The sequence below is a fragment of the Anoplolepis gracilipes genome, chromosome 5 (genome assembly GCF_047496725.1).
Source record: "Anoplolepis gracilipes chromosome 5, ASM4749672v1, whole genome shotgun sequence".
NCBI classification, from domain to species: Eukaryota; Metazoa; Arthropoda; class Insecta; order Hymenoptera; family Formicidae; genus Anoplolepis; species Anoplolepis gracilipes.
In genome coordinates, this window is record NC_132974.1 from 3,479,687 (window position 1) to 3,496,356 (window position 16,670).

The 16,670-nt window shown below is 32.5% G+C and overlaps 2 protein-coding genes across 6 annotated transcripts in view; one reads left to right on the forward strand and one right to left on the reverse strand.

Annotated features, from left to right (window-relative positions):
• The window catches only part of Mp (collagen XV/XVIII-type protein multiplexin), a 231,610-nt gene that overhangs the window by 116,614 nt on the left and 98,326 nt on the right, over positions 1-16,670 (reverse strand). The gene's annotated exons all lie outside the window — the stretch shown is intronic.
• Myc (bHLH transcription factor Myc) overlaps positions 15,595-16,670 on the forward strand; it is a 201,175-nt gene continuing 200,099 nt past the window's right edge. Inside the window, exon 1 of the mRNA XM_072892646.1 lies at positions 15,595-16,610. The gene's annotated coding sequence lies outside the window, so the exon portion shown is untranslated. The remainder of the gene's footprint in view (positions 16,611-16,670) is intronic.

Below are 16,670 nucleotides of genomic sequence, written 5' to 3' on the forward strand. Positions count from 1 at the left end.
CCGGAAAAGGGAAAGAAAAAAAGAGATTCCTCATTTTTCGCTCTTTTTTTTTTCTTTCATCATGGATCTAATATTCATATTCTTTTTAATGCTCCGCTTCCGGCAGGAGACCACGCAATTAGTGGACGGTTTCTCTGTTAATTGAATTCTACGAATTGTGGTATCGGAGCACTCCGGGAATTCCGCAAATCTGTTCGGAAGCTGTCGATGTTTATGCGGATGCGAAAATTTGCGCCTATTACGAAACGGACAATGAACAGCAGTCGACAACATATTGGCTTTTCCTTCCCCTTCCTCTCTCCCGAAACGTAAACTTCAAAAAACAAAAGAGAGAGAGAAAAAAAACACATGCGTTTGGTTGTTAGGTAGGTTGACCTGTTTTCTAAATAAATATGACGGACACGCTCAACACGTGAACTATGACATAACCGGTAAGAGTAATATATGGTTTCAATTCGGATGATTGATTCGGCAATGCGAGAGTTGATGAAACCCCGAACCCTCGATTTTTCTCTACGCCATAACAAAGTGTTTTAGGCGCAACGTTTAACTGAAATGAAAATACAAAATATCATGTAATGTTTGTGGGAGTCGGATTAGAACAATTACTGCAGAATTTTGGACCTGTTTGTGAGAGAAACATATCGGGACACTGATATTTTTTACAACGAATTTGTTTGATGTTATCGCGCGATAAATTAATATTTTATCTTCTCTCGACACTTGATCACTTTTGAGTATTGTTATAATCGTTGTACAATATCATGTTGCAATTGATTTTAGGGTTATCTACTCTTCGTGTTAGATGTTTTTGCTATGTTTGAAGTCGATTACGCACGCGCCGAATGGTTTTGTTGTGGTATAGTTTCGCGTATATTCCATTTGAATGCGTGGCATTGCTTCTTCTGATAAACTAATTTTATTGGTTCGATGAACTGAAAGGGTCTTCCATGCGAATGCGTAATTACTCTTTTAACTTTTACATTTTTTTAATCTCCCTTTCTGCATCTTGATTTTATTAAATATGGAATAAAAAATTTGAAGTAGTATTAAATTGAACTTTGGTGAAAGTATTACAATTTAATTATGTATATATTAAAAGCTTATTGTTAGTTTATGAAAAGCTTTTCATTGCTTGTCGTTTATAATTTGAAAATTTAAAGAGAAAAATCGTGATGATGAATTGCTCAAAGGATACGTAATTGAAAAAAAACAATTCAACTAAACTTACACGTGGCAATATCTTGGCAAAATTATATTCGTTTACTGAATTCTCTCTGCGTAAGCATTCATAGAGACACGACTAACAATTACGTTAACATTCACACTAAAACAAGAGCTTGTTAAACTGAGAAGACGAACAGCAATTATGTTATAGTTGCCAACAACGTTTCTAACGCGCAAATAATTTCTCGTTTGACGTTCCTCAGTTTTCTCTCTTTGACTTGTTTCCGTCTCTTTCGTCTTTTACTCTCTTTCAGAATGACTTGTGGAATAGAATTTTTTCCTCTTATTAAAAAAATTCTACTATAAATATTTTAAAAGTGTGTGTACTCTCTTTCATTTCTTTTTGCAAAATCATGGTTTCTAAAGTTCTTCATTGTCTGTCTGTATGCATTGTTAACAATTAATTAATGACATAATGTAATTAATTATTTTATTACTTTAATAATGGAAATATTACTTTATAATTTTTATTTTATGTATCTTTAATATGCATACTTGATTTTATTAACAATTCTTCAACATGTTTTTATTTATTTATATAATTTTTCTTCTTGCCACTTTTTTATGTATTATGTATTGCACGTTTGAGAATAAATGTTAAAAAGATGTTAATAAATTATCTCTCTTTTTCTCTCTGTCATCTCATTCGACAAATTCATCGCGACGTCATTATTAACTTCCATTTGTGCGGAACAATTTATCCGTCGCGAAAAAAAGGAAGCTTATCAACAAATTAATAGGAATCATTTACAAGATTGAGTAATTCAAATGAGAAATTACTGCGTACGTTTCTGAGAGAGATAAAGAGAGCAAGAGCGAGAGAATCGATGTTTATCCCACCTGTCTGGAATTGTAACCCGTTTGCAAGGGTGTGAAGGTTGCAATGCAGGCTCATCGTTGCTCGTTAGACACTCGGTCGTGCGTGACGATCATTTCCGTCACACATGAGCACGTTCTCCGTTCAAACGTTACTCGCTCCCGTTCGTTCGAGCAATTCGTTTCCCCCGCGTCCCAGATTTTCCCGAGGATTCCCAGGTAGAAATGCACGATTTTGTTCCAAGTAATTCCACGCTCGCGAAAAATTGCGACTACTTTCCGGTAATGTGTGTGCCCGTGCGGGTTTATTCGTTTCAGGTTTAATGAGAGTTCAGGGTGTAACTCTCTGAAAGCATCCGCTGAAACAAATGTTATTGTTTGATAAAATGCGTAACGTTTGTCAAGTGTAGCGTTAAAATTTCTTTCACTGTAAATCTATTAAACGGTAGTTTTAGTAATTCGCGTGTCGTTATTTTTTTCTCGATTTTGCTTTAGAATTCGCTGGTATTTTCAAGAAAATTCGTGTTTTCTGTACAACTGGAAACAACAGTTTTTTTTACACGGATAAGCGATGTTGAAATCCGTGATAAGAACGTAAAACGTTTTTCATCGCGAGATTACATTAACAAATGGCAAACAGATTGAAATAGGAGGATAGATTCTTTATAATCTTCAAAAGCGAATTGATTTTCGAGGAGATGATGCTCCGTAATGGCATATCGTGTTTCCGCTTACTATTCACTTATTGCTTCTCCGTGACTAACGAAACCCCCATCGCTCGATTATATCAAAGATAAAGCTATGTGCGAAACACTCGATAACGCAATGTAAGTAGAAATTGAAATTTCCTGCTGGGCTGAATTGCTCCATATATCCTCAATATCAAGAATTTGCTGACCTCGTTACAGACTTATTCGTACGTGGCCGATTACTTCCGTTACGCATGAACACATTTTTCGTTGCAAGTATATATACGCTATGAAATATTATAAATAGTAAGATGCTTTCTAGAATTCAGAAATTATATCTCGTAGTATATACAAATCAACTGTGATCGCTTTTATTCACTGCTACTATCAGTTTCATTTCATTCCATCATTGATTTTATCTTGATCGACAAATTTGTCTTCCTTTTTAAAGATATCACCATAGTTATTCTTTATCTCAATATTTGTTAGTTCAAAATTCTAATAAATATACTAAATTTATGCCAATCTTATGTTCTAAAACTTTTCTTTTTATGTAAATAAATTAATAATTATTATTTTCTATAAAAGAAAAAGATTTCATTGGACAAATTAGTTTAATAGTTTTGGCGTGTCACATATTCAAAACTTAAAGTATAAAAGTATAAGTACGGTATACTTATAGGTAGACGTTTCATCACATTTTCCAAGGGTAAAAAAACTCAAGGGAATATAATATATCCAGGAAAGGATACACACGTTTTATATTATATGAACACTCAGTAGCATCTTGTTGATCTCGTCAAGTAGCACCTTGAGGCGAATTTTTCGCTAGCCGGAAGTATACCGCAATGCGACATACGAAAGGCTTATCGTTTTCGTTACACACTCGTTCGTGCGTAAAGATCATCTCCGATCACGTATGATCACATCCTTGAATCAAACGCTACTGCCCGGGCTACACGACGGATCAAAGAATATTTTAGCTCTCTAGCAACACGTGCTCCGCGCTCTGGATGCGATAGATATGCACAAACACGAGCACATTTTTGTATTCTGGATCCTCGACACGCGATTAATCGCGAATGGCTTGTTCGCATGTCAAAATTCTCATTTTTCGCGTACAATCAATAATCTGTATTACAATCGTTCTAGCAAAAAATCTAGAAAAAGATGTTATTCCATGACTTTTTCAACCTTTTCTACTTCAAATAAATGACTGTATTGATTAATGATTGTAGAAAAATTCAAGACAAATCACCGGATGTTCTTTTATCGATAGATCTTTGATCAATGATCTATGAAGTCAATTCTTTATTAGCAAAAATATTTTAAGATGATTTCTAAATTATAAGCGATTGAAGAAAAACAAACTTATTTGCAAATTAAATTTTAGATGTGCAAAAAAATAGATTTAAAAAACTACAGCTTTCAGTTTATTTTCTTATTTTCAGGACTTTATTTTAATAAAATTTAATTTGAGTCTCATAGAAGGAATTGCAAAGATAAATGATGCAGAAAATATTGAAAAGTAATATAATCACTAAAAAATATATATATCTAATAGCCTTATTATATTAAATAATATTGAAACTTTTGTTGAAAAGAAGCAACTACAATATTCGTAACACATGTCGCAAGGGATGTAATCGACGACAAATCGTCCAGGTATATATTTGTATTTTCCCATGTTTACAAAGCCACCAAACAGCCGCGGACGAATGTACGGTGACGCTTTCAAAGAGACAATTCTCAATGCCATTTTGCATCGAACTATTGTACGAAATGACAAACCGCGCTCGTCCATCGGACCGTTTCTCGACGAGAATGATGAAAGTGGCAAGGGACGAACGGAACGAAGGGGGCCTTCAGGCTGCCGCGAATCGATGCAAACCGACCCCGCGAATGCAAATGCAAAATAGCGGCTGACCCATTTTTTTTCGCGCTTATCGGCGCCGCACTGTCTCCGTCCGACTTTTCTCTTGCCTTCACATGCCTCGCCATCAATCTCCACGTTCATCCCCTTCTCCTGCTTTCCACTGTTACGCGCGGACCGATAAACTAATTTCGTCCGGAAAAAGCTGTCCCGGTTCGTGCACTCTCCCCTGGATCCATTCTCCGAAAAATCTGTGCGCCTGCAATTCGGTACCGGAAATCTCATCCTTCTCTTTTTTTCCATTTTTTTCCTCGCATGAACATGTCGTCGCGTTTCGCCATTCGCATTCTATTTCCTGTCCGCGACAGACAAGACAGCACTGCTCGTTAGTATCAAATTACGATTTGAAGTGATAGCCGAGAGATCGTTTGGGCGCTCCGACATAAGCGACGAAAACTCGGGATGAGTAATAATTTCTAGATAGACAAAACGCGAATTTTTATGCTGAAAGAGTAATGATGGCAACACATATCAAGTATTCAATATTGCCAAGCTTTTATAAATTGCATTCTAGAATTTCGATGTTTAATTCATAAATATTGACTTACATTTTGCAGTGTATATTTACCAATTTTTATATAATATTTTTTTATATTTTTGTTATTTTAAACAATGATGAGCATATTGTAAATGCTATTGAGAATAATTATTTAAATAGTTTTGTTTTTAATAAAATATTATTTAAACATTTTTTTATCAATATTTTCTGTGAGGATGTACAAGAAAATATTTATGTAAAAACCGAAATATTTTTATTTTTTATTTAAAATATTATTTCATGCCTATCTTTGATTGGAAATAATGTAGTAATAATTATTCAATTTTTCTCTAATATAATCTTATTGCTAGATTTAAACTAATGATTTTGTTAAAACATATTATTTCAACGATTAATAATCAAGATTATACCTAACCTGAGATATTTCGTTTAACTATAAAAAAATGATCTGCATAGAAATGTGTATTAAATTAAAATTACATTACGCAATTTATTTTCATATGAATATCCGAGTTAAGATTTATTAGTATAATTTATAAATTCGAGATCAAGGAACGATAACGTAAAACATAGGGCGCATATTTAGAAACGGGTTTCCCATCGGAGCTCGTATCCTCCTAACGGTACCGGATTAGAAACGATACGTGGTGACCTACATTTTCCAGACATACACAGACACCGTCTTCGTGCCTGGTGAATGTGTTTGCGGCATGAGAGAGCGCATAGTTATGCATAATTCGATATTCTGAGATCCTCGAGATGCCGCGTCGACGGATCGAGCGTATGATTTTCGGATCGCACAACGTCGTCCGACCTCACCGACTCACGGGAACTTACTTGTCCCGGCAAGTCAGGTAATCTGAAATTCTCAGATAACAAGAAGGACGTTGCATCACCGTCGATGCCCCTGGGGATAGTTATAAAAAGTCGAGTTGCGATTTAGTGGTTACTAGAGCTTCGCTTAAAGGAAAACGTATTACTTGACGTTTCTAAAGTCTGATGGACGGAGATGAGTAAGAACGAGATTTGCCGTTTACAGAAGGCTTTTGAGAACCGGGAATTCTTTATAATTCAATGTAATTAATGAATGATATTATTTATACTACGTTATAGCAATCGAAAAGAAAGAAAGAAAGATTCTTTATTTAAAGTATTAAAATAATAGTTACCAATCTAAAAGATATGATTCCAATAAAAATTGAAACGCAACTTTCATAATTTGAAAATGGATCTTAAAAATTGATTATCAATACTGATATAATGACTGTCATTTTATAGTCGTGCATTTCTGAAAAACAATGAAGGACATATATCTTATTGAAAGAGAAATATTTCTAGTAATTTCGATAATATAAGATCTTTTTTTCTATAAAATACAATATGTTATTTTTTTTTAATATCTCATATTTGAAAAATAATTTTTACAAATTTTCAATGTTGTTTTAATCAATATTACATATCATTATAAATAATTATGTAAATTTAAAAAATGTCGATTAAAAAATCTTTAAACACATTTAAAAAATAATCTATTGAAAATCTAATAGTTTAGAAGAAATTGATCGTTTCAAAAAACAAATAACAATCTAATTTTGCTAAAAATTATTATTATATTCCAAGTCGAGTCAGAAATAATTGTTTTGTAGAAGAATAAAGTTTGTTATTCGTAGTAACTACATCGCATTGTATAATGAAAGATATATTTTAAGCCATAATATTATTTTTATTTTACCCTCGCGATTCTTTCTTGTTGATCTCACGAGCTCTTTCCTTCCAACAATCCTATTATGACCGTCACGATGTAAAACATCCGCGCTACGTTTATATTTTCCTTAATTTATTTTTCGTGATGTAATTAAAATTGCGGGTCAACAAGAAAATTTTTTGGAACAAACAGCGACGACAATTAATCTGCAGTTTAATCCAAAGTCTTATTCAAGATAATACAAAGCACACGAGAGACAGTAAATGGCGGACGCAAATCTTTCGGCTATTATTTGCCACTGTGCGCACACAGAAATCTGAATCCAAAGCTTTCGCGAATGAATATGAATAACAAATAATATGGAGATTTTGTACACGCGCGTGCGCGCGCACACGCACACACATATTCCGAATTAATACACAATAGTAGATAGCATAATTAGTTTCTGACAATACCATTGTAACGTGTCTGTGGGCAAATATTGGCGACTAGATGTATCATATTGATAAACCTCGAGGCACGTTTCACAGAGATGTTCACGCTTTATCATCTGACTTGAACGTCAATAATAGTTACCCGCTTCTCCATTTCTGTTCTACACGGATAGTTTAATATCTTATCGCAAAGAGAATCCTTTGGTGAATCTTCAAAGAAAAATTTTCTCAAATTTACTTTCGCTAAATACGTGAAATGCGACACGTTTTATACAAGTCATAAAAAAGATTTGCGTAACGCATGCATTTTTCTTGCGTCTGAAAAAGAGATGCGAGAGAAAATTTACATGCGAAAAAGCAGCACGTTTTTGCGTTCCCTCTTTCTTTTTCCTCGTTACACGTTAACACGCGAGTCACGCGAAAATTGAACGAGAAAGTATGAACTGGGAAACGCGCCATAAATCCTCGTGGCCTCTTACCGTACGTTTGTCTTCGGATGTAGCTTGGGATACGCGACGAGAGGTGCGGAGCTTCGTGTCGCCTTGTCGAGGTTTTCAGGTGTTGCTCACGTAGTGCCGTTACGAAGTGCGGCAGGATAAAAGCCGAAGTCCCCTTACTTCACCACCCTCCCTCTTTCCTTCCTTCACTATCCTCCGATGAAACCCTCGGAAACACGCGGACACTTTAGCGCGCGACACTTGTTTGCTTCCTCGAGCAGAGCAAGTATTTTTCCCCATCTGCTTCTTTCTTTCTCTGTCCATCTATCCGTCTGTTCCGTATAAACAGTACAGATGCAGGTGCGATCGAGGGTAAGCGAGATGCATGCCGGACAACGCGACGGTTTCGCGTTCGATTGGAAACGAAAGTAACGAGGACAAATCCGATCGGCTTTATCGGTGCGACTGCAAAGTGCAACCCGGACAGGTGCATCGGATGCAGTCCGATGTGAAATGTGATTCGATACTAACATGACCATTTCGTACGTGGCGCTACGTGACGGAATTCCTAAATCTGCTTGCCCTGCGGTCGTGTGTCGACGGGACGTTTGTCGGAGACTCGCGCATTAAGATGCGAAATTCGCGGATGGCTCCGAGCAACCATCGTATCGCAACTACAGCATCATTGGAATTTGCGATTGCATAATAATAACGCCTACGGATATCGTAACTTTAGCAAAGATCGTAAGCGCTCTTGCATCATTATTGATTATGAATATTCATTGATTTTATTGTAAAAATTAATAATAAAATTGTTGGTTGAATGTTAATATTTAAGCGTAGTATAGACAAGAACAAATTATAGTATTTTATTTGTATAATCTTGTTATAAAATGATATATTATATAATTTATGTATAAAAAAATATAGTTTTAACAATAATAATTGATTGGTTCGATAAAGATTATATTTTTTATTATATTTGAATCTTTTTAACAATTTTTAAAATTTTAAAAATTGCATACTAATGTCAATATATTCTATTTTTATTCTTGAAAGATTTCGGCCATCCCAAAATTAAACATCATGATCCAAGAACGATAAGCGTCTGTCTGTACGCAAACCGGCTGATCAAATATGGGTCCTTCTACTTAAAGGTAGAAGGTACGATGTAGGAAAATTTCCCGTTAGTTATGATAATATTTAACGACTTTATATCGTTTGCGGGGGGCAAAAATACTATTAATGAAGCTTAATAATAATGTTTGACCAATCTTTATAGATAAACTATATTATCAGGCAAAATATAGATATTATCACATAAAAAAGAAAATAAAAAATGAAAAATTATTCATATAATACAATAATAAAATATGCACATATTATTAATCTGGTTAAGCTCAGTCATTACGAGATTAAACTCCATCGACCGACAAACATTATATTTCGATTTATTGAAAGATAAAATCCATATTAGATCTTCCTTAGAAAGGATCGACTAAGATTCTCAATGCAAAGTTATAGGTTACTGTGTTCAGAGTACACGATATCGGTCCCGATAGTTTCATATACCATCCTTGTTTTGATAATCCCGTCCAACCGGAATGCATTAAACATGCGAGCTTTGATGCACTGCTAGGGAAAAAGGATCTACGCGACTATACAAAGGAATTGCGATCGTTTGAATCGCCTTGGAACTAATCCCGTGGCGTGCAGAACTCCGTTGCGGAAGAGCGCAGTCAAAGCCCACAAGGGACAGCATGGGAAAATGAGAAAAAAACAGAAAGAGAGATAGAGAAGGGCCAAAGATTTATGCAATGTTTCTGTCAAAAATGTGATCGAAATATATACATAAAATTTAAATAAATTAAAGAAGATGGGTAAAGTACACACTTTCTTACACTTATTAATCTATGTGTAAAAATTGTGTATCGATTTTATCAATAAGTGAATATAGATAAAATAATAAAATATTCTAAATCTATAAAATAATGAAATATTATGAATAATCTTAAAAAAGCTTTTTATTTTTCTAGAAATATTGATAAATATATATTATTTCTGCAAAATAATACTTAAAAAGTTACTTATTATTTTTAAATTTATTCTACAACAAGAAGGCAAAATATAGCTCCTATAGAAATATTATTGCTGAAATGCTTAAATACAAATCGTTTCTCGATATCTTGCACCGGGATGAATGCAATAACTACGTACGAAAGAAATACGGTTTGCTTCGAATTATTATGCATTATTCGAGAGAATTGTCTGCAAAGTATTTATATAATTTACAATGTATTGTGAGAGATACGAACGTTTGAAAAATGACAATCTTAGGCGGATATAAAACGAGATTTAAGAACGAAATTATGAATGCAGGCGCGTAATGTATTTCGCGATGATTATATTATAAATTGCGGTTGCGATATGCATTTCATGCATCATCGATTTACGTATGATATTGTTCTGAAATTGTAACGATTTTACCATAATTACAAACGGAACGCCCTTCATTAACACAAATTGGTTTTATCATTCAATATTCAGCAGATTGTACAATCGTAATTAAAATTTTGAAATTCCTGTTGCGAGTTAAACTTACGCAAGATGCTGAAATGTCATTATTCTTTGAGAAATAATTTTTTTCAGGAATGAAACAGTACATGTGTGAGATGGGAAAATGACATGTCCCAATAATAAAATATATAGTCACTACGTGAGATTATATGACGAGCGTCTGTCTGACGGAATATATATATGTATATCTAATCTAATCGATCTATGGGATAACTCGAGAGGATTTGAGACGAAAAGTGTTCCTAGTACTCTTTGTGGCACTTCGGGGAGGTACGCAAGTAGATATTGGAAACGGAAAAAAAGCATTGTGCAAACTGGAATAGATCGAAGCTGTCGTCCTTCCCCGTCTGACAGAACATTATCGTTTATTGCCATAGGTGCCCGTCAAGTAATCTCCAGGTGATTATATCGATTAGATTTTTAGCGCCCATATCGACATGCAATGGAGCAATCCGTAATGTCAGACAAATTCATTATTCACGAATTTTTTCCATTATTCATACTATATAATTTTATAGAAATATATAGTATCGTTATTATTTGATATTGACAATAAAAGAGAAATGTTTCTAGAAACAGGTCGTTTATATGCCATTATGAAATGGATTGTCAAAGATATGATATTATTCAATGTCTAGTATTTTTTTCTTATTGTTGCGGTAACTTCTCATTTAGTCCAATTGCATTTCACATGTTTGTTGTATAGCGTACTATACACGTATTTTCTTCTTTGCACAACATCACGTTCCATTTCGGTCCCCCATAACCTCGCCGCGTTTCATGGTGCTTATAGTTCCGCGTGGGTCTCTCGTTTTATCGTAACTCGATCCTAGATCTAGACATCTCGGATACTCGTTCCATTTCCTACACTCATCATCATTTTATTTTATTTTATCGCGTGGCAATGCAGTCTGTTCTCATATAAAACGAAAGTGTACTGAATTTTGGAAAATTCACAGCCAGCATTGAGTTTTTAAAATTACTTATATACGTTTTGTGAAATATTATTTCAAAATAATTACTTACATGCAAAAATGTGTGTCGTGTTGCACGACGAAAAGACTTTTGTTAGAAAAAACAAAATATACAAATGGCAAATCATTCTACTATAATAGCCCATGTGCAGCTTTAAATTTTCTGCTTTTATAATGATACATCCCGTCGAACAATATGTAAAAATATTGTATTTATTTAACATGCTTTCACATATTTTTTTATATCATGTTTGAGTTGATTCATCAAATATTAAATAAAGAAAAAAATAAGTAATATTTTACTAATCTCATAAGAGAATATTTTAAAACTCTTCATAAATAAAGGGATAATTTTTCAAAAGAAGAAGAGTCACTTTTTTAATAAAAATATGCTAGAAAATAACTATATTAATTTAAAAAACATCAATTTTACAATAAAAAAAAGTGGATTCAATTAATATTACAATATAAAGTTGTTTTAATTAAAGTGCTCCGTTTCTTTATCATAGGTGACATCAAATTTATTATAATATTCGTTTAATTTTTGTAGATTGTAAAAAATCTCGATGCTGTTCAATTTAATATTAATAATATCGCAAAGCTTTTTATTATACGCAAAGGTACTATTTTATTCATTCACTTCGGCTATTACTTTTTTGTGATTCAACGTTCTCATCATATAGTCTACTTTTGATTTATTATGATTGTTTATTCCGATCGATCCGATTCCACGACCATTTATATTGGTCTGTATTAATTCCATTACCCACGATGTGTCCTCGGTATTGCTTTTCCTCGTGTTTCAATATCAATTTCAATGTTTAATTAATACAATACCTTGAAAGAAATGCCAATGAAAACGATGACATTTTTTCCTCTCTGCAAAATTCATGCATTTCGTGGTTTCATTAATCCTTAAACCGTACAATTTAACGTTACGATCTTTATCTAAATAAAAGTCACTGCGTAACTAAAATTGTACATTATATAAGTTATTTTTATAATTTAAACATTAATTTAAAAGATTGTTATATTACAAAATATAAATAAAAATATCGATAAAGTCTGTAAATCTTAATTTCTAAATTAATTTTCACTTTAAATGATAATAATATTATAATAATTTTGTTAAGAGGAAATCACACGATATTAAATCATAATACAATTTTCTTCTTTCATTACACAATTCATAATTCGAGTTTTTGATTTTTCAGGATGCTGCACGTGTCAATCAATATTTAGAATTTTAGAATATTTTATCGAAATAATATTAGCAAACTAGGAAAAAGTTTTATGAAACATATTTTCTAAAGAAACTCATATTTTTTTTTTTAGATGATAATTTATCCAAATTTTATAGTTTCATTATTTAATTAAATCTTTAACGAAGAAGTTTAGCATTTAAACAAAATGTATTAACAAAGCACTGTCACACCAAGATTCTTAAAAGTTTTATCGGTCACAAATCTGATAATGCATCGAAGGATTAAGACAACGAATAAGAAAATTTCAATTTACATCCCCTGTCAACCACATAAATCGAAACTAGCTAATCCCTCCTCGACTATGCGTTTACTTTCTCGACTACTTTTATCCCTATTCTCCACCTCCCATACGTTAAGATTTAAGTTCGTCGCGCGAATAGTACTACCCAAATCTAAAACTGTGAGAAGCTGTAACGCGATGCGTCTTTGAATGTTTTCTATGCATTACTTTTCTCCGCTAAGGAAAACTAGAATAGAGAATAGAGTACAACTTTATCTGTTCTCAAGATAAACATCTCTTAAAGACAAACATTCTTTAGGGAAATACAGAAGCATTTGTACAGAAGAAGAAAAAGACATAAAAAACATTTAATATACAAGATGTTTTCTCAATTTTAATATTCATGACAATTGATATAATTTTAATTAAAAATATTTTTATTGAACATCAATTGATATAATCTTTTAATTCATTAAATATTATATTGAAATTGATGTAGATAAGATAATTTCACAAAGCCTATTTAAATATATAAATATCGCAATAAAAGAGTAATTCCTAATTCCAATTTCTTTTCACATTTCAATTTCTACTTCCGGATTATCATCGAAGCAATATAGTAAAATTATTACATTCCTCACTTGGAAATTTATTTTTTTACTTTACGATATCCGATAACGCCCGGTTACGTGATTTGTTTTTTTTTTTTTACTTTGCGATACCCGATAACGCCCAGTTACGCGACGGGAAAAAAATCGCGTGACTTTTTTCCAGCGCACTTTACAACAAGAGATGCACTTGAAAATAATATTTAATGTTGCAAGGCAATGTACTCGTATTCTAAAAATTACCTTTTCAAGAAAAGGTACAAAAGTGTTAAATGCATGTAATTATAAAAAAAAATTATAGTAAAAGTGTTGTTTATTTTTTAAACTTGCAATCGTCTGTCTTAATTCATCTATTCCGAGACAATGTCATAAGTAAATATATATAATATTTTTAACTTGAATTTAATAAAAACTTCATAGAATATAATAACAATACAATACTGATAATACAAAATATTTGTGACTTTATTGTCGCAAATTAAAATTCTTTTTCGTATACTAACAATAATCATACTAAAGATTTTAATTTTTTTATTATTTCTTAAAATCCCGTTTATCTTATACATGTTATATAAATATCCATTGTCTTGAAATTATAGAATAAAATGCTTTAACACTCACCGGTACGATATGTAAAAGCGGAGTTGTAGTATACACTATTTGAGATCTGTAAAATACACAAATATATATACAAATTATATAAAGCAGTTCGAATTAATTACTATTTTGCAAATAATAGTACACAATTGTATATTTTATTTTGATCCTTGAAAAGTAATTAAAAAACAAAAATTATATAATTTTCCAAAAAATTTTATATATATACATATGTATACGTATAGCCTTTTATAAAATATAATAAATAAAAATGCAACTTTTCTGTATAAATAATCTATGTAATTATAAATCACGTAAACGCACACACGTATTAAAATATTTATATATGCATTATAATTAAACGGTCTCAATATTTTTAGCATTTTTAGAATAAAATTTAGAAGACGCATTATATCACAGAATAATATAAAATAAATTAATATCGCCGAAATAAATAAGAAATTAATTTTATATAATTAACAAAGATTAAATGCAATACATAAGTTGATTACCTTATGGTTGCTACGCTCTCGCCCGATGTCACCCTGGACCTCCTTCATCTCTCTTTTTTGCTACTTCTTCATATGTAGCACTTACAAATGGCACTTTCATTCGTGAAAACAGTAAATTACGATCGCGCGCGCGTACTGATCAACAAAATACAACGATCACGCAATATCTTACACGATACATCCGAATCGTACACGACGCGCACTTTATTATATTGCAAAACAATCCGGAAACTACGATCTGCTCGAATATTCGAAAACATGATACCAAATTCGCCACATGGCGCCATTCGCAATAATACTATCTCTGTTGCTAATGAATAGAATACGTTCACATCTTAAAATAATTTCATTATATAATTTCATTTCATGTTATAACGTAAAAAACTAAATATACAAATTAAAATTACAAATAAATATTATTTGATAATATAGTTAGTTTGCTTGTTTATATGACAGATTGTGATTAATGAATAAAAAAAATACGCATTTCGACAGTTCACTGATATAAAAGCAATTTTTGTTGTGCAGTTAAATACGGCTGCATTTACTAATTAAATACGAAGCCATTATATTCGACACGGAATTTCGAGCGTACTGTATGTGAAATTTTTTGTTAACGACTGTAGAATATAAAAATGACATCGATTGCTTTACCTTGATCATGCGCGACATACTACAATAATGAATCGAGTTAATGATTAATTACAAGGCAATAAAAAATATATAATCGATATTAAAGAATACATTTTTAATATACATGATTTTCGCGAAGGATACATATATATATTTATCAATAGACACTCGATATATCGTAATTTTTCGTCACTTGAATCAGATAGTCGTCGCCGTAATACTTTTATAAATATATCGTGAAGATTAATCGCGTTACGCGATCTAATAATCGTTAATCGTACTTATTATGCAGAATGATCGTGTTTCGAAGAGTAATACGATAATATTACACGGAACGGTTTACACCGCTGCCGCGCCGTCTACTACAGCTCGAGTGTCGCCGCGCGAATGACAAGGTGACCGCGTGTACACAACACGACGTACGTCTATACGTACGTCGCAAGAAGCAAAGCGCTGTGTGTCAACTTGTTATCATTCTTGCGGTGAAGGTCGAGCGAGTAGGTAGTGATACGAGTCTCTGTCGTCGTATTATTCATCGAGATACGGATCATTCTCCGTGGTTATTACAATTAACAATTATCAGATCGCAATCATCGATCAACTCTCGCGACTAGCGACGTATAAAAGTATCGTGGTAATGGCTATTTAATTACGATATAGTATGATATATATCGAATGTATATTAATGAATATTGGTTGTATGCTGCTGCTTTATCGCATCTTAGTAAGTTAACTCGAATCATGTAGTATTTATAGTATTGCGCAAATCAAGCAGTCGATATTTTCGAATTTTTCGATCAGTAACAAAATGACACAATATGGATCGAATAACGGGTGAATTAGTCGATGTTATTTTCGTCAGCAAAAATGTCTCGAACATAGTATGGATCGAATAGCTTCGTGTTTAATTAATAAAGTTAGTCGTATATTTACCAATCTTGTAATAAAAATTTAATGTTTGCACTTAAACTTTTAAAATGTGTATCTTATGTGATTCATTGATCAAAATCTGTCATGTAAATAGGTAAACGTAATTATATTCTCAAATACTGTTACGAATATTTTTAATTTTAACTTGTTATATACGTATAGTACATTTATTCATCTATACATTATATGTAACGCGAAATAATATAATCGCTCTCTAAAATGCGAGCATATTCTATTCATTAGCAGATATAGTGTTGTTGCGGTGAATAATGCAGCAAATTCGGCTCTGTATTTTTTGTCCGTCGAGCAGATTATAGTTTGAGAGATTATTTTCCCGTCGCAATATGATAAAGTGCACGTCGCATGAGATTAACATCGGGAATGCCGCAAAGTGTCGCGCGATTATTGTATCTTGTTGATTAGTACACACGCCATCGTAGTTCATCGTGTTTTTGCAATTGAGTGAAGTGCTATTTATGAATGCCATGAAAAAGCGACAAAGGATAAACAAGAGAAGAGAAGACCCAGGCTGGCATCGGCGGAGCAACCATCAAGTAAGCAGCTTTCTTTATATATTACATTTATTTTTGTTATATAAAATTGATTCTTTCTTT